This window comes from Mesoplodon densirostris, chromosome 8, assembly GCF_025265405.1.
Source record: "Mesoplodon densirostris isolate mMesDen1 chromosome 8, mMesDen1 primary haplotype, whole genome shotgun sequence".
NCBI lineage: Eukaryota > Metazoa > Chordata > Mammalia > Artiodactyla > Ziphiidae > Mesoplodon > Mesoplodon densirostris.
In genome coordinates, this window is record NC_082668.1 from 108,847,336 (window position 1) to 108,871,413 (window position 24,078).

General features: G+C 41.1%; 1 pseudogene; it reads left to right on the forward strand.

Moving 5' to 3' along the window:
• The first annotated feature begins 15,271 nt into the window (after nucleotides 1–15,271).
• On the forward strand, nucleotides 15,272–16,756 carry LOC132495164 (alpha-globin transcription factor CP2-like; annotated as a pseudogene).
• The last annotated feature ends 7,322 nt before the right edge of the window (nucleotides 16,757–24,078 follow it).

Here is a 24,078-nt window from a genome sequence, read left to right on the forward strand (position 1 = left end):
CATTGGAGCTGCCAACAGGGAGTGGGGGCCTAGGTGAATATGAAACCCAGAGCAGTGACCCAGGTGGATAAAGAGTATTTGCTGCCCAGTGCCTATGGGTGAGCAGCCTGGATTTCTTTGTATTTAATTTTTGATAGTTTGATTAATATGTGTCTTGGCATGTTTCTCCTTGGATTTATCCTGAATGAGACTCTCTCTGCTTCTTGGACTTAATTGACTATTTCCTTTCCCATATTAAGGAAGTTTTCAACTATAATCTCTTCAAATATTTTCTAAGTCCCTTTCTTTTTCTCTTCTTCTTCAGGGACCCCTATAATTCGAATGTTGGTGTCTTTAATGTTGTCCCAGAGGTCTCTGAGACTGTCCTCAATTCTTTGCATTCTTTCTTCTTTATTCTGCTGTGTGGTATTTATTTCCACTATTCTATATTCCAGGTCACTTATCCATTCTTCTGCCTCAGTTATTCTGCTATTGATTCCTTCTAGAGAATTTTTAATTTCATTTATTGTGTTGTTCATCATTGTTTGTTTGCTCTTTAGTTCTTCTAGGTCCTTGTTAAACGTTTCTTGTATTTTCTCCATTCTATTTTCAAGATTTTTTTATCATCTTTACTATCATTACTCTGAATTATTTTTCAGGTAGACTGCTTATTTCCTCTTCATTTGTTTGGTCTGGTGGGTTTTTATCTTGCTCCTTCATCTGCTGTGTTTTTCTCTGTCTTCTCATTTTGCTTAATTTACTGTGTTTGGGATCTCCTTTGCAGGCTGCAGATTTGTAGTATCCATTGTTTTTGGTGTCTGCCCCCAGTGGTTAAGTTTGGTTCAGCAGGTTGTGTAGGCTTCCTGGTAGAGGCGGCTGGTGTGTGTGTTCTGGTGGATGAGGCTGGATCTTGTCTTTCTGGTGGGAAGGACCACATCTGGTGGTGTGTGTTGGGGTGTTTGTGAAGTTATTATGATTTTAGGCAGCCTCTCTGCTAATGGATGGGGCTGTGTTCCTGTCTTGCTAGTTGTTTGGCATAGGGTGTCCAGCACTGTAGCTTGCTGGTCATTGAGTGGAGCTGGGTCTTAGCGTTGAGATGGAGATCTCTGGGAGAGCTCTCATTGGTTGATATTACGTTGGGCCGGGAGGTCTCTGGTGGTCCAATGTCCTGAACTCTTCTCTCCACCTCTGAGGCTCAGGCTTGACACCCAGCCAGAGCACCAAGACCCTGTCAGCTACATGGCTCAGAAGAAAAGGGAGGAAAAGAAAAGAAACAAAGAAAAAAATTATAAAATAAATTTATTAAAAATTTTTTAATATTATTAAAATTAAAAAGTAATTTAAAAAAAAGAAAGCAGCCAAACCAATAAACAAATCCACCAATGATAACAAGTGCTAAAAACTAAACTAAGATACACATATAAATCAGAAACTAGTCAGTTGCATACAGCAAACCCAAGTCTATAGTTGCTCCCAAAGTCCACCTCCTCAATTTTGGGATGATTCATTGTCTATTCAGGTATTCCACAGACGCAGCGTACTTCAAGATGATTGTGGAGATTTAATCCACTGCTCCTGACAGCCTGGGTTTCTTTAAACACCCAGTGATGGAACAGACACAGAGCAAGAGCCCCAGGCCTTCCTGGGAATCTGTCTCAGACTTTGAAGTGTAGGAGAAGAAGCTAGAGTATCTCATCTTCCTGCTTAGAACAAATAAAAAGCAGCAAGTTGCCAGTGAAAAGCATGAAGCTGACAATGTTATCCATGACCCCAGCAGCAGAGAGCGACAGCTGGCAATATAACAGAAGGAAAGGAGATCTCTTAAATTAAAAAAGCACATCTACAAGAACTCTGAGCACACTTGTATGTTTAATCCTAACCCAACGACTTCCTAGGGCCATTGATCAAGTCATTTAACCTCACAAGCTTCAGTTTCCTTGTCTGTAAAATGTGTGTAGTAAAACCTGCCCAGGTGGCTGTTTTGAGGATTTAATGAAACATGAAACTGAAAAAACAGTTGGTGCCTTGCATAGAGAAGGAGCCCCAAAACACTGCTTCCCTTGCCTGCTCCCATGATATTAATCTGAGTCTGCTGCATAGCAAAGGCTTTGGCCCCTTTCTGCTCTTCCAGAAAATCAGGGGAGAATGTTCCTATCTCCTTATATTGAGGAAAGTAGACTCAAGGGGTAAGCCATTTAGACATTTTAAGATACCAGGGATGGCCTTCAGAATGGAGATTTGAGTATAAGATGTCTTGGACACCAAGAACAAATAAGCAATAGAAGGTTGTCACCATAGTTATTATTGTGGTGATCGTTGTCATCATTGCTGTTGCAGTTGTTTTGATATTCTGGAAGAGAAGATGCTTCACAGGCTTAATGAAAAGTTCCCTGGTTGGAGTGTGTGTGTGCGTGCAAGAATGAGGGAGTGCTGGGTGGATGATAAAGTCAGGGAAAGAAGCAGCAGGAGGAGGCAAAGGTGCAGACCTATGAATCTATATGGTGGCTCAAGGCTCCTGTTCAATGGGGATGGAGTTTAAAGAAGGCATTGCAGGAGATGAAGCTGGTGTCTCAGTCCATTTGGGCTGCTATAGCAAAAACACTCTAGAGTGGGTGGCTTATAAACAATAGAAATGTATTTCTCACAGTTCTGGAGGCTGGGAAGTCCAAGATCAAGACACCAGCAGATTTAATGTCTAGTAAGGGCTTCCTGGTTCATTGATAACCATCTTCTCCCTGTGTCCTCATATGGCAAAAAGGGCAAGAGAGCTCTATGAATTTTCTTGTAAGTACACTAATCCCGTTCATGAGGGCCCCACCCTCATGACATTATCTAAACCTAATTACCTCCCAAAGTTTCCACCTCCAAATACCATCACCGTGGGGCTAAGACAAGAGCCAATGAATTTTGGAGGCACATATTCACTCCATGGCAGCTGGAAGGCAGAAAATGCCAGGTCAGAGCGGGCCATGGACATCATGCTACAGAGACTGAGCTTTAACGTGGGACCTCTGAAACAGGTCAAGTTTTCACCTTAGAAACTTCATTCCCTAAGGCAAATTAGCTGTGGACTCCCAGGGAATGACCTTTTTTTGCTCTTTAGAGCAGCACTGTCTAATAATAAATATAATGCAAACCATGCATGTAATTTTAAATTTTCTAGTAGCCACCTTATTTTAAAAGTACAGGTGAGGTTGATTTGAATAATATATTTTATTTAACCTAATATATCCCAAATATTATCATTCTAATATGTGATCAAATGTTAATAAATAAAGATTAAAAATTATTGCTGAGATATTTTACCTTTTTCACCATACTAAGCCTTCAAAATCTGGTATGTAGTTTACACTTACAAAACATCTCGATTCTTATTAGCCACATTTCAAGTGTGTAGCTAGCTGGCTACCATATTGGACAGTGCAGGTTTAAAGCAGGAAAGACTATCCACTGGTGAGCTGGGTTTAAGCAAGCATTTTTGGAGAGATCTTTCATTGGTTGGAGAAAGCATTGAAAAATCATTGTGGGAAAGCTGGGTAAGAGATAGATCAACCAGCTCACTTCACCAATAAATCCTAGCTTACCCTCCTGGAACTTTAAGAATCTTTACATGATTTGCCATACACCTTACCTTCTGTCAAAACAAAATGACATTCCCTGGTGCCGTGGAGAATGCAGGAGTCTGGGAAATGAAACATGATGGAAATGATGCTGAAGAGACCCCAAGAGTGCTCTCTGGGTCTGTCTCCGCTGGGACCTCCACCAGGAGGGCACTGAGGCTCAGGCTACTTGTGCCCACTAGCGACCTGGGAATCCTGCCTGGTGTTCTATCCTGGTTCCCAGGATAGAACTGATCTTCTTCCCAGAGAAGCACTCAGTGGGTCCCTGGAGGCATTTCTTCAAGGGAACAATAGCCCAGTCATGACCAGCACCCTCGGGGAACACTTGAATCTGTCCTTACACCCGCGTGAGAATCCCATGAGGGTATTTGACACTTAGGGGGCACACTGTGCCTTTAGGGCTCTTGTTCCTTCCCCTTGAATTACAAACACTCAGTAAATACCTGGTTTCCATAACCAAACTCTTAGTAAGGAGGTCCTCAGAGTCTTTCAAATCTGCTGTTAGAAAAACAGACAGACAGAAAACACTCGCCCAGAGTCCAGAGCTTCCTGAGGGAAGGTCTGGTGCACTGCCTCTCCTCTGGGGCAGCCAGAGATAATACACAATGTGCTTTTTGGGACCTGCCTGGGAGGATAGTGACATTTTCTTCTTTATCCTCCTCCAAAAGCAGATCTATAAAGACAAGCATTCTTCTTGGGAGAATAAAAATATTGTGTACTTTTTGTCCCCACTGTATATTTTGCCAGCACAGGTTAAAAAAGCAAAAGAGGAAAGAAAGGACAAAAAGACAGGCATGAGGGATTTTATGGAAGAAAAGCTGCTGATGAACATGTGAGTCACACTCAGCTCTTTGATTGTCCCTGTCTGGTCTGAGGAGATAACAGAGGCACCTTACCCTCTTTGATGGGGGAAGTGGTTTTGCCATGTGACCATTTAGCCCCAATTAAGCAGGAATTCTAAGCTAGTTATTTCTCTCTTAGGAGGACAAAAAGAAGAAGAAAAACAGTGTCGTGCCCAACCCCTGCTGCCTGTGTGGACACCTTTTCCTCCCCATCGCTAACACACTTCCTCCAGGACCTGATCCAGACCTGTGGCTTTAAGTACCATCTACATACGGGTCATTCCCCAGCCCATATCTCCAGCACCCTGCCCACCCTCACCACTGCCCACCCATCTGCTCCCGCCTGTGTTTCCTTCTCATCCCGCGCAGCCAGTGACTCAGGCTTACGCTCTTAGAGGTACCTTTGACTCATCTCTCTCTCCCTCATCCCACATCGAATCCATCAGCACATCCCGGAGGCTCAGAATACGTCTGAGATCTGACCATTCTCATCTCCTCCTCTGCTACCACCCTAACCCATCTCCATCTCTCACTGCAAGGCTTTCTGACTGGTCTCCTCACTCCCACTCTTGTTCTCTAAGATCCACTATGCACACAGCAGTAAGATGGATCCTTTGAAAACCTAAGTCAGATGATGTCATTCCTCTACTCAAAAGCCATCAGCTCCCCACCTCCCATGGAATAATATCAGAGCTCTTGTGAAGGGCTGAAAGCCTTCTGGCAGCTCCCACTCAGCTCCAGCCACAGTGACCTCCTTACAGGTTGTCTAGGAAGGACACCCTGTTCCCACCTCAGAGCCTTCACACTGCAGTTCCTTCTGACTAGCCCCACTGCAGACCTTCATATGACTAATCCTCATTTCATTCAGTTCTCAGCCCAAAAGTTGCCTCTGCAGAAGGCCTTCCTGGCAAAGCCCATCCAATATTGCACCTTCACCAGACCCTGTTCCCTCAATCTGCTTTATTTTTCTTTGGAACATTACAAGTACCTGACTTGATATTATATTTTTATCTGCTTACCTATTTATCATCTGTCTGCTCTCACCAAAATGTAAACTCTGGGAAGGTAAGGACTTGTCTTATCCACTGTTATATCTCTCTACCTAGAAGGGTGCTTGGCACAAGGGCGATCAATAAATATTTGTTAAGCAATTGAATTGAATTCAGCAAATTGCATCATAGGCAACTCCTTTGAAATTCTTGGTCCCAGGAAATGGTAAGTTGAAGGCTGGAATTTTCTTTCAAAGATTTTTCATTTATTTGGAAAAGCAAAGCCTGTGTAAACTTGACTCCCCTATAAAATTATTGGGTATTCAATTATTCAACAATTTTCCTTGGGTGCCTGTTATGTCCTAAGCACTGTCAAGTTCATCCCAGAAGGCAATTTTTTGAAGATGGAGGAGAAGAAGTACAGAGAGAATGAGGCCCAAAGAGGTCCCAGCAGACAGATGGAGGTCCAGTGATTCCTTCCAACATCAAAGAACAGCTAGGAGAAGTGTCCCCTTCGTTGCCTGGTGACAGGGATGACGTGTATAGGTGAGCCATGGGCCAGCGTGAAGGAGGTAACTCGTGGGTTGCAAATTCTTCTGTGTAGCTACACTTGCAATCCCAGCTGAATTCACAGCATAACCAGAAGCCACTCGAACAGGTTAAAAGGTATCCATGGAATGCATGGCCCTGCGGCCTAAATCCTGCCACCAGCAAGGCCTGTGTCTATGAAATCCAAGTGTGACGGTCACAGGAAGGAGCTCGGTCTCCCGACATCATGTATTACATCTCACACAGCGCACTTGGGTTTATTCTCAAGGAGAGTTTCCAGTTAGGGCATCAGGGTGGTAGAGGTCTGGAATGCCATCACCCACCTCTCTTTACCTTTAGTTCTAATCAAAAGGTAATAGAGTTTAACAAAGGCTTGAGGAAGAAAGGATTTGTCTTACTAATGTTGCCCTTGCCCAGTAATTTCCACAGGTCAGAGTTCTCTGAAAAGAGAGGGATCAAGGCCCAGCAGAGAGTTTAGACCAAGGCAGGGTTCCCCCCATAACTTCTCCAAACCTGGGTCCACCCCAAGTGTGGCAGGGATGTGATCCCCCCAGCACAGCTCACTACAGGGCTGCCTCACACCTCATCTGGTCCCATGGCCTTCATAACATCCACATACTTGTTGCTGGAGCCTAAATATTCCAAGCATTCTCTAGTCCAGACCCCAGTTCTGAGCTCCGAATTCACACCCAGTGTCTCCCCTTGGACATGTAACAGGCAGGTCCCAAATGAACCTGTTCCTCCACTCCAGGCTTCAGTAAATGGATGTCCATTCATCCTGTTGCAGAGACAAGAATCTCTGTCACTTTTTATTTATTTTTATTTTTATTGGAGTATAGTTGATTTACAATGTTGTGTTAGTTTCAGGTATACAGCAAAGTCAATCAGTTATACATATACATATATCCACTCTTTTTTAGATTCTTTTCCCATATAGGTTATTAGTCCATATTGAGTAGAGTTCCCTGTGTTATACAGTAGGTTCTTATTAGTTATCTGTTTTATATACAGTAGTGTGTATATGTCAATCCCAGCCTCCCAATTTTTCCCTCTCCCCCTCAACCCCTGGTGACCATAAGTTTGTTTTCTACATCTGTGACTCTACTTCTGTTTTATAAATAAGTTCATTTGTATCATCTTTTTAGATTCTACATGTAAGCGTTATCGTATGATGCTTGTCTTTGTCTGAAAACTCTCTGTCACTATGGTCCCTTCTCTTTCCCTCGCCCCTCACACCCCATCTGACAATCACTCCCCAGGGCTCCCCTTTCAAAACACGTCTGGAATCCAGCCAGCCCTAAGCATCTTACCACCTCCTCTAGGGCAACTCTGCAGGAGCCTCTTAGCGGCTCTCTCTGCCCCAACCTTTGTCCCTAAAATTAACTCTTCACGGGGCAACTAGATTTAAACATAAATCAAAATATGCTTTATTTCCTCTTAAACCTTCGAATGGCTTCCCAGTACAATCAGAATAAATTTCAAACTTCCTGCTGTGATTGGCAAGGTCTATGGGACCACTTGGGCCCCCCAAGTGGTCTGGGTTCATCACCCACTAACCTCTTCCCTGACACTTGGGTCTTCTTGTTGTTTCTTGAACATACCAAGTTCATTTCTCCTTCAGGGTCTTCATTCTTGTTACTCCTCAACCTAGAAAAATGGTCTCCCTTTACATAAATGTTGCCTCATCCAAGAGGCTTCCCCAACATCCTATCTAAAATAGCCACTTAACCTCAATTTGCTCACTTTAGGTCTTCAGCCTGCCTCATCCTCCTCAAGAACTTTATAGCATCACTACTTGGCATAACAACGTATGTTTTGTAGGTTTATTTATTGTCTCCCTGGTGGAATGTGAGCCCCATGAGGACAGGTCTTTCTCCTTTCAGGAGATTCATCTGCAAGTAAGAATCTCCATCATCAGAGACAAGGAGAATGGACATATATTGTTACTTCTGCTATAAATGAGCCCACTCTGACCCCAGACCTCTGCACCATTGTTCACTTTTTTGCTGTCAGACACCCTGAGGTCTTGAAAATATGAGGCAGAATGGCCATGTATTTCTTTTTGAGACTTTTTTCTTTTTTTTTTCTTGGCCACACCGCACAGCTTACAGGATCTTAGTTCCCTAACCAGGAATCAAACCCATGCCCCTGCAAAGGAAGCACAGTCTTTTTGTTTTTAACATGTTTATTGGAGTATAATTGCTTTACAATGGTGTGTTAGTTTCTGCTGTATAACAAAGTGAATCAGCTGTACATAGACATACATTCCCATATCTGCTCCCGCTTGCGTCTCCCTCACACCGTCCCTATCCCACCCCTCTAAGTGGACAAAAAGCACAGAGCCGATCTCCCAGTGCTATGCGGCTTCTTCCTACTAGCTATTGATTTTACATTTGGTAGTGTATATATATCCATGCCACACTCTCACTTCATCCCACTTTACCCTTCCCCTTTCCCATGTCCTCAACTCCATTCTCTATGTCTGCATCTTTATTCCTGTCCTGCTCCTAGGTTCTTCAGAACCTTTTTTTTTAGATTCCATATATATGTATTAGCATACTGTAATTGTTTTTCTCTTTCTCATGTACTTCACTCTGTATGACAGTCTCTACGTCCAACCACCTCGCTACAAATAACTCAATTTCATTTCCTTTAATGGCTGAGTAATATTCCATTATATATATGTGCCACGTCTTCTTTATCCGTTCTTCTGTCGTAGAACACTTAAGTTGCTTCCATCTCCTGGCTATTCTAAATACAGCTGCAATGAACATTGTGGTAGATCACTCTTTTTGAATTATGGTTTTATCGGGGTATATGCCCAGTAGTGGGATTGCTGGGTCATATGGTAGTTCTATTTTTTACTTTTTTGAGGAACCTTGATACTGTTCTCCATAGTGGCTGTATCAATTTACATTCCCACCAACAGTGCTAGAGGGTTCCCTTTTCTCCACACCCTCTCCAGCATTTATTTTTTGTAGATTTTTTGGTGATGGCCATTCTGACCGGTGTGAGGTGATATCTCATTGTAGTTTTGATTTGCATTTCTCTAATGATTAGTGATGTTGAGCATCCTTTCATGTGTTTGTTGGCAATCTGTATATCTTGTCTGGAGAAAAGTCTGTTTAGGTCTTCTGCCCATTTGTGGATTGGATTCTTTATTTTATTGATATTGAGCTGCATGAGCTGCTTGTATATCTTGGAGATTAATCCTTTGTCCATTGCTTCATTTGCAAATATTTTCTCCCATTCTGGGGGTTGTGTTTTTGTCTTGTTTATGGTTTACTTTGCTATGGAAAAGCTTTTAAGTTTCATTTGGTCCCATTTGTTTATTGTTGTTTTTATTTCCATTTCTCTAGGAGGTGGGTCAAAAAGGATCTTGCTGTGATTTATGTCATAGAGTGTTCTGCTTATGTTTTCCTCTGAGAGTTTGATAGTTTCTGGCCTTACATTTAGGTCTTTAATCCATTTTGAGCTTATTTTTGTATATGGTGTTAGAGAGTGTTCTAATTTCATTATTTTACATGTAGCTGTCCAGTTTTCCCAGCACCACTTATTGAAGAGGCTGTCTTTTCTCCATTGTATATTCTTGCCTCCTTTGTCATAGATTAGTTGACCATAGATGCATGGATTTATCTCTGGGCTTTCTGTCCTGTTCCATTTATGTACATTTCTGTTTTTGTGCCAGTACCATATTGTCTTGATTACTGTAGCTTTGTAGTATAGTCTGAAGTCAGGGAGCCTGATTCTTCCAGCTCCATTTTTCTTTCTCAAGATTGCTTTGGCTGTGCGGGGTCTTTTGTGTTTCCATAGAAATTGTGACATATTTTGTTCTAGTTCTGTGAAAAGTGCCATTGGTAGTTGGATACAGATTGCACTGAATCTGTAGATTGCTTTGGCTAGTATATTCATTTTTACAATGTTGATTCTTCCAATCGAAGAACCCAGTATATCTCTCCATCTGTTTGTATCATCTTTACTTTCTTTCATCAGGGTCTTATAGTTGTCTGCATACAGGTCTTTTATCTCCTTAAGTGGTTTACTCCTAGGTATTTTATTTTTTTTGGTGCAGTGGTAAGTGGGCGTGTTTCCTTAATTTCTCTTTCAGATTTTTCACCATTAGTGTATAGGAATGCAAGAGATTTCTGTGCATTAATTTTGTATCCTGCTACTTTACCAAATTCATTGATTAGCTCTAGTAGTTTTCTGGTAACATCTTCAGGATTCTCTATGTATAGTATCATGCCATCTGCAAACAGTGGCTGTTTAATTCTTCTTTTCCTATTTGGACTCCTTTTATTTATTTTTCTTCTCTGATTGCTGTGGCTAAAACTTCCAAAACTATGTTGAATAATGGTGGTGAGAGTGGGCAACCTTGTCTTGTTGCTGATCTTAGTGGAAATGGTTTCAGGTTTTCAACATTGAGAATGATGTTGGCTGTGGTTTCTCATATATGGCCTTTATTATGTTGAGGTAAGTTCCCTCTATGCCTACGTTCTGGAGAGTTTTTATCATAAATGGGTGTCGAATTTTCTCAAAAGCTTTTTCTGTATCTGTTGAGACAATCATACTGTTTTCTCCTTCAATCTGTTAGTATGGTGTATCACATTGATTGATTTGTGTATATTGAAGAATCCTTGCATTCCTGGGATAAACTCCATTTGATCATGGTGTATGATCCTTTTAATGTGCTGTTGGATTCTGTTTGCTAGTATTTTGTTGAGGATTTTTGCATCTATGTTCATCAGTGATATTGGCCTTTAGTTGTCTTTTATTGTGGCATCTTTGTCTGGTTTTGGTATCAGGGTTATGATGGCCTCATAGAATGAGTTTGGGAGTGTTCCTTCCTCTTCTATATTTATGTAGAGTTTGAGAAGGATAGGTGTTAGCTCTTCTCTGAATGTTTAGTAGAATTCACCTGTGAAGCCATCTGGTCCTGGGTTTTTGTTTGTTGGAAGATTTTTAACCACAGTTTCCATTTCAGTGCTTGGGATTTGTCTATTTATATTCTCTATTTCTTCCTCATTCAGTCTCAGAAGGTTGTGCTTTTCTAAGAATTTGTCCATTTCTTCCAGGTTGTCCATTTTATTGGCATAGAGTTGCTTGTAGTAATCTCTCATGATCCTTTGTATTTCTGCAGTGTCAGTTGTTACTTCTCCTTTTTCATTTCTAATTCTATTGATTTGAGTCTTCTCCTTTTTTTTCTTGTTGAGTCTGGCTAATGGTTTATCAATTTTGTTTATCTTCTCAAAGAACCAGCTTTTAGTTTTATTGATCTTTGCTATCATTCCCTTCATTTCTTTTTCATTTATTTCTGATCTGATCTTTATTATTTCTTTCCTTCTGCTTCTTTTGGGGTTTTTTCATTCTTCCTTCTCCAGTTGCTTTAGGTGTAAGGTTAAGTTGTTTATTTGAGATGTTTCTTGTTTCATGAAGTAGGATTTTATTGTTATAAGCTTCCCTCTTAAAACTGCTTTTGCTGCATCCCATAGGTTTTTGGTCATCATGTTTGCATTATCATTTGTTTCTAGGTATTTTTTGATTTCCTCTTTGATTTCTTCAGTGATCTCTTGGTTATTTAGCAGTGTATTGTTAAGCCTCCATGTGTTTGTATTTTTTACAGATTTTTTTCCTGTAATTGATATCTAGTCTCTTAGTGTTGTGGTTGGAAAAGATACTTGATACAATTTCAATTTTCTTAAATTTACCAAGATATGATCTTTCCTGGAGAATGTTCCATGAGCACTTGAGAAGAAAATGTATTCTGTTGTTTTTGGATGGAATGTCCTATAAATATCAATTAAGTCCATCTTGTTTAAAGTATCATTTAAAGCTTGTGTTTCCTTGTTTATTTTCATTTTGCATGATCTGTCCATTGGTGAAAGTGGGGTGTTAAAGTCCCCTATTATGATTGTGTTACTGTCAATTTCCCCTTTTATGGCTGTTAGCATTTACCTTATGTACTGAAGTGTTCCTATGTTGTGTGCATAAATATTTATAATTGTTATATCTTCTTCTTGGATTGATCCCTTGATCATTATGTAGTTTCCTTCTTTGTCTCTTGTAATAGTCTTTATTTTAAAGTCTCTTTTGTCTGATATGAGAATTGCTATGCCAGCATTCTTTTGATTTCCATTTGCATGGAATATCTTTTTCCATTCCCTCACTTTCAGTCTGTATGTGTCCCTAGGTCTGGAGTGGGTCTCTTGTAGACAGCAGGACAAGCTGTAGGTCTTGTTTTTGTATCCATTCAGCCAGTCTCTGTCTTTTGGTTAGAGCATTTAATCCATTTACATTTAAGGTAGTTATCGATATGTATGTTCCTATTACCATTTTCTTGATTGCTTTGGGTATGTTATTGTAAGTCTTTTCCTTCTCTTGTGCTCCTGCCTAGAGAAGTTCCTTTAGCATTTGTTGTACAACTGGTTTTGTGGTGCTGAATTCTCTTAACTTTTGCTTATCTGTAAAGTTTTTAATTTCTCTGTCGAATCTGAATGAGATCCTTGCTGGCTAGAGTAATATTTGTTGTAGGTTCCCTTTAAATATGTCCTGCCACTCCCTTCTGGCTTGCAGAGTTTCTGCTGAAAGATCAGCTGTTAACCTTTGGGGGATTCACTTGTATATTATTTACTGCTTTTCCCTTGCTGCTTTTAATATTTTTTCTTTGTGTTTAATTTTTGATAGTTTGATTAATATGTGTCTTGGCATGTTTCTCCTTGGATTTATCCTCTATTGGACTCTCTGTGCTTCTTGGGCTTGATTGACTGTTTCCTTACCCATATTAGGGAAGTTTTCAACTATAATCTCTTCAAATATTTTCTCAGTCCTTTTTTTATTCTCTTCTTCTTCTGGCACCCCTATAATTCGAATGTTGGAGTGTTTAATTTTGTCCGAGAAGTCTCTGAGATTGTCCTCAATTATTTTCATTCTTTTTTCTTTTTTCTGCTCTGAAGTAGTTATTTCCACTGTTTTATCTTCCAGGTCATTTCCATTCTTCTGCCTCAGTTATTCTGCTATTGATTCCTTCTAGGCAATTTTTAATTTCATTTATTGTGCTGTTCATCATTGTTTGTTTGCTCTTTAGTTCTTCTAGGTCCTTGTTAAATGTTTCTTGTATTTTCTCCTTTCTATTTCCAAGATTTTGGAACACATTTACTATTATTACTCTGAATTCTTTTTCAGGTAGACTCCCTATTTCCTCTTCATTTGTTTGGTCTGGTGGGCTTTTACCTTGCTCCTTCATCTGCTGTTTATTTCTCTGTTTTCTTATTTTGCTTAACTTACTGTGTTTGGGGTCTCCTTTTCACAGGCTGCAAGTTCATAGTTCCTGTTGTTTTTGGTATCTGTCCCCAGTGGGTGAGGTTGGTTCAGTGGGTTGTTTAGGCTTCCTCATCGAGCGGACTGGTGTGTGTGCTCTGGTGGATGAGGCTGGATCCTCTCTTTCTCGTGGGTAAGATCGTATCTGGTGATGTGTTTTGGGGTTTTTGTGAACTTATTATGATTTTAGGCAGCCTCTCTGTTAATGGGTGTGGTTGTCTTCCTGTCTTGCTAGTTGTTTGGCATGGGGTTTCCAGCACTGGAGCTTGCTGGTCCTGAGTGGAGCTGGGTCTCAGTGTTGAGATGGAGGTCTCTGGGAGAGCTTTCACCATTTGATCTTATGTGGTGCTGGGAAGTCTCCGGTGGACCAATATCCTGAACTTGGCTCTCCCACTTCAGAGGCTCAGATATGACACCCGGCCAGAACACCAAGACCCTGTCAGCCACACGGCTCCTGTAGACTGGGAAATATCCTGGAAAACTGAGAAACTCCAGAAGCATGGAGTCTTAACCCCTGGACCACCAGGGAAGTCTCCTTTTGAAAGTTTTAAGTAGGAATAGTTCTTACTGCTATCAGCCGAAGCTGAAAAAACTCCATCCCTGAACACCAATTTCTATGAAGATTTTTCTTCCTACCCAACAAAACTATAGGTTCAAAGAAACTGTCATCGAATTGTTGAATTTAAGGTATATTCGTATTTCAGTCCAGCTTCTCCCATTTTGCAGATGAGGAAATGGAGGCACAGAGGAACGATTAGTTCAATGTTTTACGGTGAGTCAAGGCCAGAGTCAGTGCAACAGCCTTGCTTCCTGCCGGCAACCAAAGCTCACTCCACTACCAAGTTCTTCTCCTGCCTCTGAGCTTGTCCTGGGAAAGTTCCTCAACTCTAAATTTCAGATAACTGGCAGGTTCATCATTTTGAGTAAAATATTTCTGTAACACCTAGAACTGAAGGCCATTTTGCAAAAATATGATGCATACAGCTCACTCCTTCACTAGGCATGCAATCCCTTGCCCAAGCCCCACTATTGGAACTATATCCAATATCCTGTTTTAAACCATAGTGGAAAAGAATATGAAAAAAGGATGAATATGTATGTGTAACTGAATCACTTTGCTGTACAGCAGAAATTAACACAACATTGTAAATCAACTGTACCTCAATGAAATAAATTTAAAATAAATAATTAAAATTAAGTTTTCTAGTAGTCACATTAATAGGAATAAAAGGAAGCAGATAGGGTGAAGGAAGAGGGTGCCATGATTGGTTGGTGATGGGGCTGCGGTCGCTGGAGGAGCCTGGTGAGCCTGGGATTCAAGCCAGTGTTGGGCTTTCTCCATCCATGCTTCCAGGCCGTGGGGGGCTGCACAGGGCAGGGAGGCAACTCAGCAGAAACCTGGATTTGGTCCTAAGGGCCATGGGATTGAGAAGGCGTTACCAGAAGTGATCTTGGGACTGACGGGAAGCGAGGCCTGGAGGGAAAAGGAGACGGGTTCCCGGGGAGGCAGGGGTTTCCCGCAGAAAGGGGCGGGGGAAAACGTGCGAAAGCGGCGTGGGAGCTCAGGGTAGGCAGCGAGTGGCTGCTGCTGGTCTGTTTGGAAAGCAGCGAGTGCCCACCACGAGTTCAAGGGGAGACCCTAAAGAGTGGGAGTGAGAGGAGTCCAGGGTTGCCTTTGGGCAGTCTGGAAGAGTTAAGCCAAAGGACCCTCGCGCAGCCCTAGAGGGGAGGCTGGGGAGCGGGGAGGGGGAGGGATTCTGGAAGTCAGGGCAGCCAAGAGCAAGGAGCATAGGGTGCGGGAGATTAGTTGTGCGGGCGGTGCGGGGGCGGCTTGGGGGCGGCCGGTGAGTATTGCGTGGGAGATCTTGGTTTGGAGTTTTCTACAGTCTTGCAGTGTTGCCCCCGTTGGGTAGACTCACACTACTCGCCTTTGTACTAGAAATGGTGTCTCCTGGGGCAAAAGGAAGGAGCCAGGATGGCCTGGGCTCTGAAGCTGCCTCTGCCCGATGAGGTGACTGAATCCCGGCTGGTGCCGGACTCTGATGCTAGACTATCTGGGATCGGCCACAACTGCGTGCTGGTGCCTGTAGCATGAGTGATGTCCTAGCATTGCCCATTTTTAAGCAAGAAGAGTCAAGTTTGCCTCCAGACAATGAGAATAAAATCCTCCCTTTTCAATATGTGCTTTGTGCTGCCACCTCTCCAGCAGCGAAACTCCATGATGAAACCCTGACATACCTCAATCAAGGCTAGTCTTATGAAATCCAAATACTAGACAACAGGAAACTTGGAGAACTACCAGAAATTAATGGCAAGTTGGTGAAGAGTGTATTCCATGTTGTGTTCCATGACAGACAGCTACAATACACTGAACATCAGCAGCTGGAAGGCTGGAGGTGGAACCCACCTGGAGATAGCATTCTTGATATCCCAGTGTCTGTGAGTATAATAGATCCTAGGGCTAATCCAAACCAACTAAATACAGTGGAGTTCCTGTGGGACCCTGCAAGGAGGACATCTGTGTTTATTCAGGTGCACTGTATTAGCACAGAGTTCACTATGAGGAAACATGGTGGAGAGAAGGGAGTGCCATTTCGAGTACAAATTGATACCTTCAAGGAGAATGAGAACAGGGAATATACTGAGCATTTACACTCAGCCAGCTGCCAGATCAAAGTCTTCAAGCCCAAAGGTGCAGACAGAAAACAAAAAACAGATAGGGAGAAAATGGAGAAACGAACACCTCATGAGAAGGAGAAATATCAACCTTCCTATAAGACAACTATATTCACAGAGTGTTCGCCATGGCCTGAGATCACGTATGTCAATAATTCCCCATCACCTGGCTTCAACAGTTCCCAAAGCAGTCTTTCTCTTGGGGAAGGAAATGGTTCACCAAATCACCAGCCAGAGGCCCCTCCAGTCACAGATAGCCTCCTGCCAACAACCACACCTCAGGAGGCTCAGCAGTGGTTGCATAGAAACCGTTTTTCCACATTCACGAGGCTTTTTACAAACTTTTCAGGGGCAGATTTATTGAAACTAACTAGAGATGATGTGATTCAAATCTGTGGCCCTGCAGATGGAATCAGACTTTTTAATGCATTAAAAGGTCTGATGGTGAGCCCAAGGCTAACCATTTATGTTTGTCAGGAAACCTTGCAGCTGGGGGAGCAGCAACAACAGCAGCAGAAGCATGAGGATGGAGACTCAAATACTTTCTTCGTTTACCATGCCATCTACCTAGAAGAACTGACAGCTGTTGAACTGACAGATGAAAATTGCTCAGCTTTTCAGCATTTCCCCTTGCCAGATCAGCCAGATCTACAAGCAGGGGCCAACAGGAATCCATGTGCTCATTAACGATGAGATGACACAGAACTTTCAGGAAGAAGCCTGTTTTATTCTGGACACAATGAAAGCAGAAACCAATGCTAGCTGTCATATCATACTGAAGTAGGGGTGGGACATTCCATCCTCCGTGGCTGCTGCTTCTTTCACCTACTGGAAACTCCCCTCTTGAAGGGGGTCGCAAATGGAGCTTTGAAGGGCTGCAGGAACCTGACCCACCTGACTGTATGTGGGGGAGTCCAGGCCTTGGAGGCAGAATCCCAGGCATCTGTGTTGGTCCAAGCTCTTGGGACACACACAGATTACTGCCAACATGCATTTATGCAACCATTTCTTATTTCAAATTTCTGGACCCTGTTGTGGATGAATATCAATAGAAACTCCACATCATTTAAGGTGTGTGTAGGGCATAATGATGATGAGAATTGTGTGATGTTTAATGGAAAGATGTTAAATTTTGTGATATGGAGCCATGTAATTTTTTTCTAACATAAAAGCAAACATCTATATTCATAAGACTGGATCCTCAATCTTTTTTTGCCTCTGAAAACCTCATCAAAGAGAAATACAGAGAAAGAAGAAAATTCTTCTTTTGATTCCCCTGTAATTCTATGACTAATAGCAACTTTAGCTAACATTTATTGCACATTTAGTTGTGCCAGGCAGTGTGATAAATTCTTTAAATGGATTATCTTGTTTAAATCCTCTTAATAGCTCTATGTGAAGTGGGTAATAATGATCCCTAATTGAAGATGAGGAAATGGAGACAGAGAGTGGCTGAGGAGCTTGCTGAGTAACAGGCAGCTAGCAGTTAGTGACACTGAAATGCAAATCCAGGCAGTCTGGCTCTTATTTACTGCCATTCGTGACTGCCACACTTGCGGTCCTCTGTGCTTGCCATGATTTCTTACTGTGGCTCTTCTGGTTAATTGGATATAACACTGTGCGAGAATGGAGGAATTGACACCAAAAGGGACAAACCACACCTAAATAATGATGAACAAATCAAGACCTACAAAAAATGAAAACATAGACACTTTCAAAGCGTCATCAGTTATCAGATTCACAGAATTTGAGGTGGTGAAAACTAGGGATTATCTGAACTCCCCAAATTCACTGTTCTTGAATGACCTTCTCTAACTATTTATTAATGAGTTAGACTAACCTCTGCTTTCTCTTTCCCTTCTCTGCATCTTCTCTTAGTCTAGAAAGTTATTTTACTCATGTAGCGCTCATTTATATAAGCTTTACAGGAAATTCATTCCCATCCTGTTTGCATTCTTACCATATACTTTAGTTCTTCCTGATTGTGATTGTGTGCTCTTGTGTGTGTGCATGTGTAAGACTATGGGTCTTTTCTCACATGTAAATTTTATCCAGAAATCCCTCTACACGTTATGCTGAGGTGAAAAATGATAATGTTCAAAAGATTCTGTATTGGATTTGGATCTGTGTATGTGTGTGTGTGTGTGTGTATTTTTAAAGCATTTGATAAAGTTTAAATGTTTTTATACAGAAATTTTTGTTTGTTAAAACAAACTTCAAAAAAAAAGCAGATAAAAAATTTTTTTAAATATGCGATTCCACAGCAGATGAATCTGTTTCAAATCCTGCTCCTCCTATTACAAATTGTGTGACCTGATGTAATTTTTTTAACTCCCCTGCAAGATACAGAAGGCTCTGAAAAATATGACCCTTTTATAATAGATTTCAAAATATGGAAATAAATACACCCTGTTAGACACTCTTGACTCTGTGATGAACATGCTAACGCTTTCTTTAAAAAAATGCCTCTTCTCTTAGAGCCAGGACCCCTCACAGCCACTGCCAATCAGGCAACAGTGGTGAGGTTTCTGTAAAGAACGTCCATTGGCGCTTTCTGGTAAGGCCAGGAAAGGGCTGGCACGAAGCATCTTAGAGTCTATGAAATATTCTAAATTCGTCACTAAGTGTATATATATTTATTCTTAAAAGAATCAAAGATACATTACCTCCAGGAGAGGAACAGAAACTGGGAAAAGAGGCTTTCACTTCCCATTCCCTTCCACCATGCACGGTTTGACTTCAACCTGTGAAATGCATTCAATCATAAAGGAGTCATTTGGGGCTTATTTTCTCCTTTGTACTTCTGTGGCTCTAAAAAGGCTTAAGCAATCTTAATTTATTTTAAGTAGAAGAATAAGTGAAGGAAATAATGAAGTGAATTATCTTAATTTTTGATATTTCTCTCTCTTAGCTTCTTTGCATTTGAGGAATTGGGGAAAGTTTCTAAGGATCTGAAGAGAGACAAAAACTCATGACAGTGTAGTTCAAGGAGCACTGGGCCAGAGATGGGAGACAGGAATGGACAGCACCCCAAATCAGCAAAGCTGCAGAGAGATGATTACATTCATATACTGCTGGTGGCTACCAACTTTTGAACTACTATTTTGGAAAACCATGTGTTAAAATGTAACAATTAAATATTCATGTCTTTGACCCATAGACTTCACTACAGGGTTTTTATTGTGAAGAAACTTTCTATAATACTTTAAAAACTCTGGGCATAAAAATATTCCCATAATTTCTTTTAATAACAAAAATAATTGGCAATGCCTCAAATTTATATCAATAGGTTAATATTTAAGTAAGATATGATACATCCAGTGAATAGAAATGAATCCATAATATCATTAAAAACTTTATTAAAAATATGATAACCAGATTAAATTTTACAAAGCAAGATATAAAATTGCATATATAGTACAATTTGATCAAAGAAGCAACACTTTTTTATGCAGAAAATTTAATGTTGAAGAAACAGCCAAATAAACTTAAACAGGGAAAACATATGGAATAAGAAAGACAAACACCCTAAATCTAGCATTCATCCATTTATTCATTCACTTATCCAACCACTGTGGATTATGCACTTTCTTTGTGCTTTGTGCTGTGTTTTGAACTGAAGTACAGTGGTGAAGAAAACACACATGATCCTTGCCCTGAAGAGGCTTATGACCTAGTAACATGCAGATCATCCATTTTCCTATGGAGTTAGCAGAACAAAGCCATCAAAGTAAAATCAAGAGATAATGGGAAACAAATTAACTCAAAAAGCTAGAAGAATAGTGGTGAAATTAAACTGAAGGAAAGAAAGAGGGGGAAATTGCTAAACATAAAAACTAAAAATAATTCATTTCAACCACCAAAAGTAGCATCAGTAAAAGAAAAGACACATTGTGAAAAGACATATTATATAGACAAACATTTCACTATGCGAATCAACAAAAAAGAGAAAAACAAAAGCGTAAAACTTTAAGAGTGGAGGACTTCCTGACTGTCAGGAGCTTATATGTGGCTGCTCCTGCCCTCACAATGAGAAAAGGGCAGACTAAATTGAGAATCAACAACTCCTCTCAGGTTCATCAGGTTCAAGAACTGAAACCATGGGCAAGCTGCTGCTCCAAGACAGGTGGGTTCGGAGAGTCACAACTTGGTGGAGCATAGACCTCCATGGGAACCAGCACTGGGCAGGAAAACAAACTGCAACTGATGAATGCTAGGAGCTCAGGGTGTCACATTTGAGAGTTAAATACTCCAGGAAGGGACATGTCCCACACTTGTATGAGTTTTAACGCCAGGAGCTCTCCCAGCTTCTCACAGTGAAGCCTGGAGAAGAATCCCCTTACAACAGAGAGAGGGGGAAAGCAAACATTTTTTAATACTCCCAGAGCATTCTGTTCTTCTTCACAAAATATTAAGATGAGAAAAGACTTACAATCACAGGCATGAAATGGTTATTTGTCTAATATAAAACAAAACTCTGTATACTTGCATGATAATGTTTTAAAATCTCAGAGAAACACCTAGGAGCTAACCTACTTAATGAGACAAAAGACCTGTATGCAGAGAACTATAAGACACTGGTGAAAGAAATTAAGGATGATACAAACAGATGGAAAGATATACCATGTTCTTGGATTGGAAGAATCAACAGTGTGAAAATGACTATATTACCCAAAGCAATCTACAGATTCAATGCAATCCCTATCAAACTACCAATGGCAATTTTCACAGAACTAGAACAAAAAATTGCAGAATTTGTATGGGAACACAAAAGACACCGAATAACCAAAGCAATCTTGAGAAAGAAAAATGGAGTTGGAGGAATCAGGCTCCCTGACTTCAGACTATACTATAAAGCTACAGTAATCAAGACAGTATGGTACTGGCACAAAAACTGAAATATAGACCAATGGAACAGGATAGCAAGTCCACAGATAAACCCACACACATATGGTCACCTTATCTTTGATAAAGGAGCAAGAATATACAATGGAGGGCTTCCCTGGTGGCGCAGTGGTTGAGAGTCCGCCTGCCGATGCAGGGGACACGGGTTCGTGCCCCGGTCCCGGAAGATCCCACATGCCGCGGAGCGGCTGGGCCCGCGAGCCATGGCCGCGGAGCCTGTGTGTCCAGAGCCTGTGCTCCGCAACGGGAGAGGCCACAGCAGTGAGAGGCCCGCGTACAGCAAAAAAAAAAAAAAAAAAAAAAAAAGAGTATACAATGGAGAAAAGACAGTGTCTTCAATAAGTGGTGTTGGGCAAACTGGACAGCTACATGTAAAAGAATGAAATTAGAACACTCCCTAACACCATACACAAAAATAAACTCAAAATGGATTAAAGACCTCAATGTAAGGCCAGACACTATCAAACTCTTAGAGGAAAACATAGGCAGAACACTCTTTGACATAAATCACAGCAAGATCCTTTTTGACCCACCTCCTAGAGAAATGGAAATAAAAACAAAAATTTAAAAATGGGATCCGGGCCTCCCTGGTGGCGCAAGTGGTTGAGAGTCCGCCTGCCGATGCAGGGGATACGGGTTCGTGCCCCGGTCTGGGAGGATCCCATATGCCGCGGAGCAGCTGGGCCCGTGAGCCATGGCCGCTGAGCCTGCGCGTCCGGAGCCTGCGCGTCCGGAGCCTGTGCTCCGCGACGGGGGAGGCCACAACAGTGAGAGGCCCGCATACCGCAAAAAAAAAAAAAAAAAAAAAAAATGGGATCCAATGAAACTTTAAAACTTTTGCACAACAAAGGAAACCATAAACAAGATGAAAAGACAATGCTCCACATGGGAGATAATATTCACAAACAAAGTAACTGACAAAAGATTAATCTCCAAAATACACAAGCAGCTCAATATCAAAAAAAAAAAAAAACCCAATCCAAAAATGGGCAGAAGACCTAAATAGACATTTCTCCCAAGAAGGTATACAGATTGCCAACAAACACATGAAAGGATGCTCAACATCATTAATCATTAGAGAAATGCAAATCAAAAGTACAATGAGGTATCACCTCACACCGGTCAGAATGGCCATCATAAAAAATCTACAAATAATGCTGGAGAGGGTGTGGAGAAAAGGGAACACTCTTGCACTGTTGGTGGGAATGTAATTTGATACAGCCACTATGGAGAACAGTATGGAGTTTCCTTAAAAAACTAAAAATAGAACTACCATAGGACCCAGCAATCCCACTACTAGGCATATACCCTGAGAAAACCATAATTCAAAAAGAGTCATGTACCACAATGTTCACTGCAGCTCTATTTACAATAGCCAGGACATGGAACAGCCTAACTGTCCATCAACAGATGAATGGATAAAGAAGATGTGGCACATGTATACAATGGAATATTACTCAGCCATAAAAAGAAACAAAATTGAGCTATTTGTAATGAGGTGGATAGACCTAGAGTCTGTCATACAGAGTGAAGTAAGTCAGAAAGAGAAAGACAAATACCATATACTAACACATATATATGCAGTTTAAGAAAAAAAAATGTCATGAAGAACCGGGGTAAGACAGGAATAAAGACACAGACCTACTAGAGAATGGACTTGAGGATATGGGGAGAGGGAAGGGTAAGCTGTGACAAAGCGAGAGAGTGGCATGGACATATATACACTACCAAACGTAAAGTAGATAGCTAGTGGGAAGCAGCTGCATAACAGAGGGAGATCAGCTCCGTGCTTTGTGACCACCTAGAGAGGTGGGATAGGGAGGGTGGGAGGGAGGGAGATGCAAGAGGGAAGAGATATGGGAACATATGTATATGTATAACTGATTCACTTTGTTATAAAGCAGAAACTAACACACCATTGTAAAGCAATTATACTCCAATAAAGATGTAAAAAAAAAAAAGAGAAGGAGAAAAACAAATACCGTATGCTAACACATATATATGGAATCTAAGAAAAAAAAATGTCATGAACAGCCTAGGGGTAGGACAGGAATAAAGACACAGACCTACTAGAGCATGGACTTGAGGATATAGGGAGGGGAAAGGGTAAGCTGTGACGAAGTGACAGAGTGACATGGACATATATACACTACCAAACATAGGGTGGATAGCTAGTGGGAAGCAGCCGCATAGCAGAGGGAGATCAGCTCCATGCTTTGTGACCACCTAGATGGGTGGGATAGGGAGGGTGGGAGGGAGGGAGTCACAAGAGGGAGGAGATATGGGGATATATGTATATGTATAGCTAATTCACTTTGTTGTAAAGCAAAAACTAACACAGAACTGTAAAGCAATTATACTCCAATAAAGATGTTAAAAAGATAAATAAATAAAAATTTTAAAAATAAATTTTAAAAGAAGAAACAAAATTGAGTTATTTTTATTTAGGTTGATGGACTTGGAGTCTATCATGCAGTGTGAAGTAAGTCTGAAAGAGAAAAACAAATACTGTATGCTAACACATATATATGGAATCTAAGGGGAAAAAATGGTTCTGAAAAACCTAGGGGCAGGGCAGGAATAAAGACACAGACATGGAGAATGGACTTGAGGACACAGGAGTGGGAAGGGTAAGTTGGAATGAAGTGAGAGAGTGGCATGGACATGTATACACTACCAAATGTAAAATGGATAGCTAGTGGGAAGCAACTGCATAGCAGAGGGAGATCAGCTCTTGCTTTATGTCCACCTAGAGGGGTGGGATAGGGAGGGTGGGAGAGAGATGCAATAGGGAGGAGATATGGGGATATATGTATACATATAGCTGATTCACTTTGTTATACAGCAGAAACTAACACACCATTGTAAAGCAATTATACTCCAATAAAGATGTTAAAAAAACAAAGAACATTGTATGTCAATTCTATCTCAATAAAACTGAAAAAATTCAATAAAATAAAACAAACTACAGATTAACTGCCCCCACCCCAAGTTCTCCCAGCAGAATGAAATGTGGGTTGCACTGGCTCAACTGAGCTCAAAAATGTGAGTTTTTACAAAAATATAAAAGGCTTCAGCTCCTCTCTACATAGCCTGTCTTCCTCGACTCACCCCCTTTCTCAGGTTCAGAGCAACCTACATTTCTTTTTTTTTCCTAATTTTATTTATTTTTTATTTATTTTTGGCTGTGTTGGGTCGTTG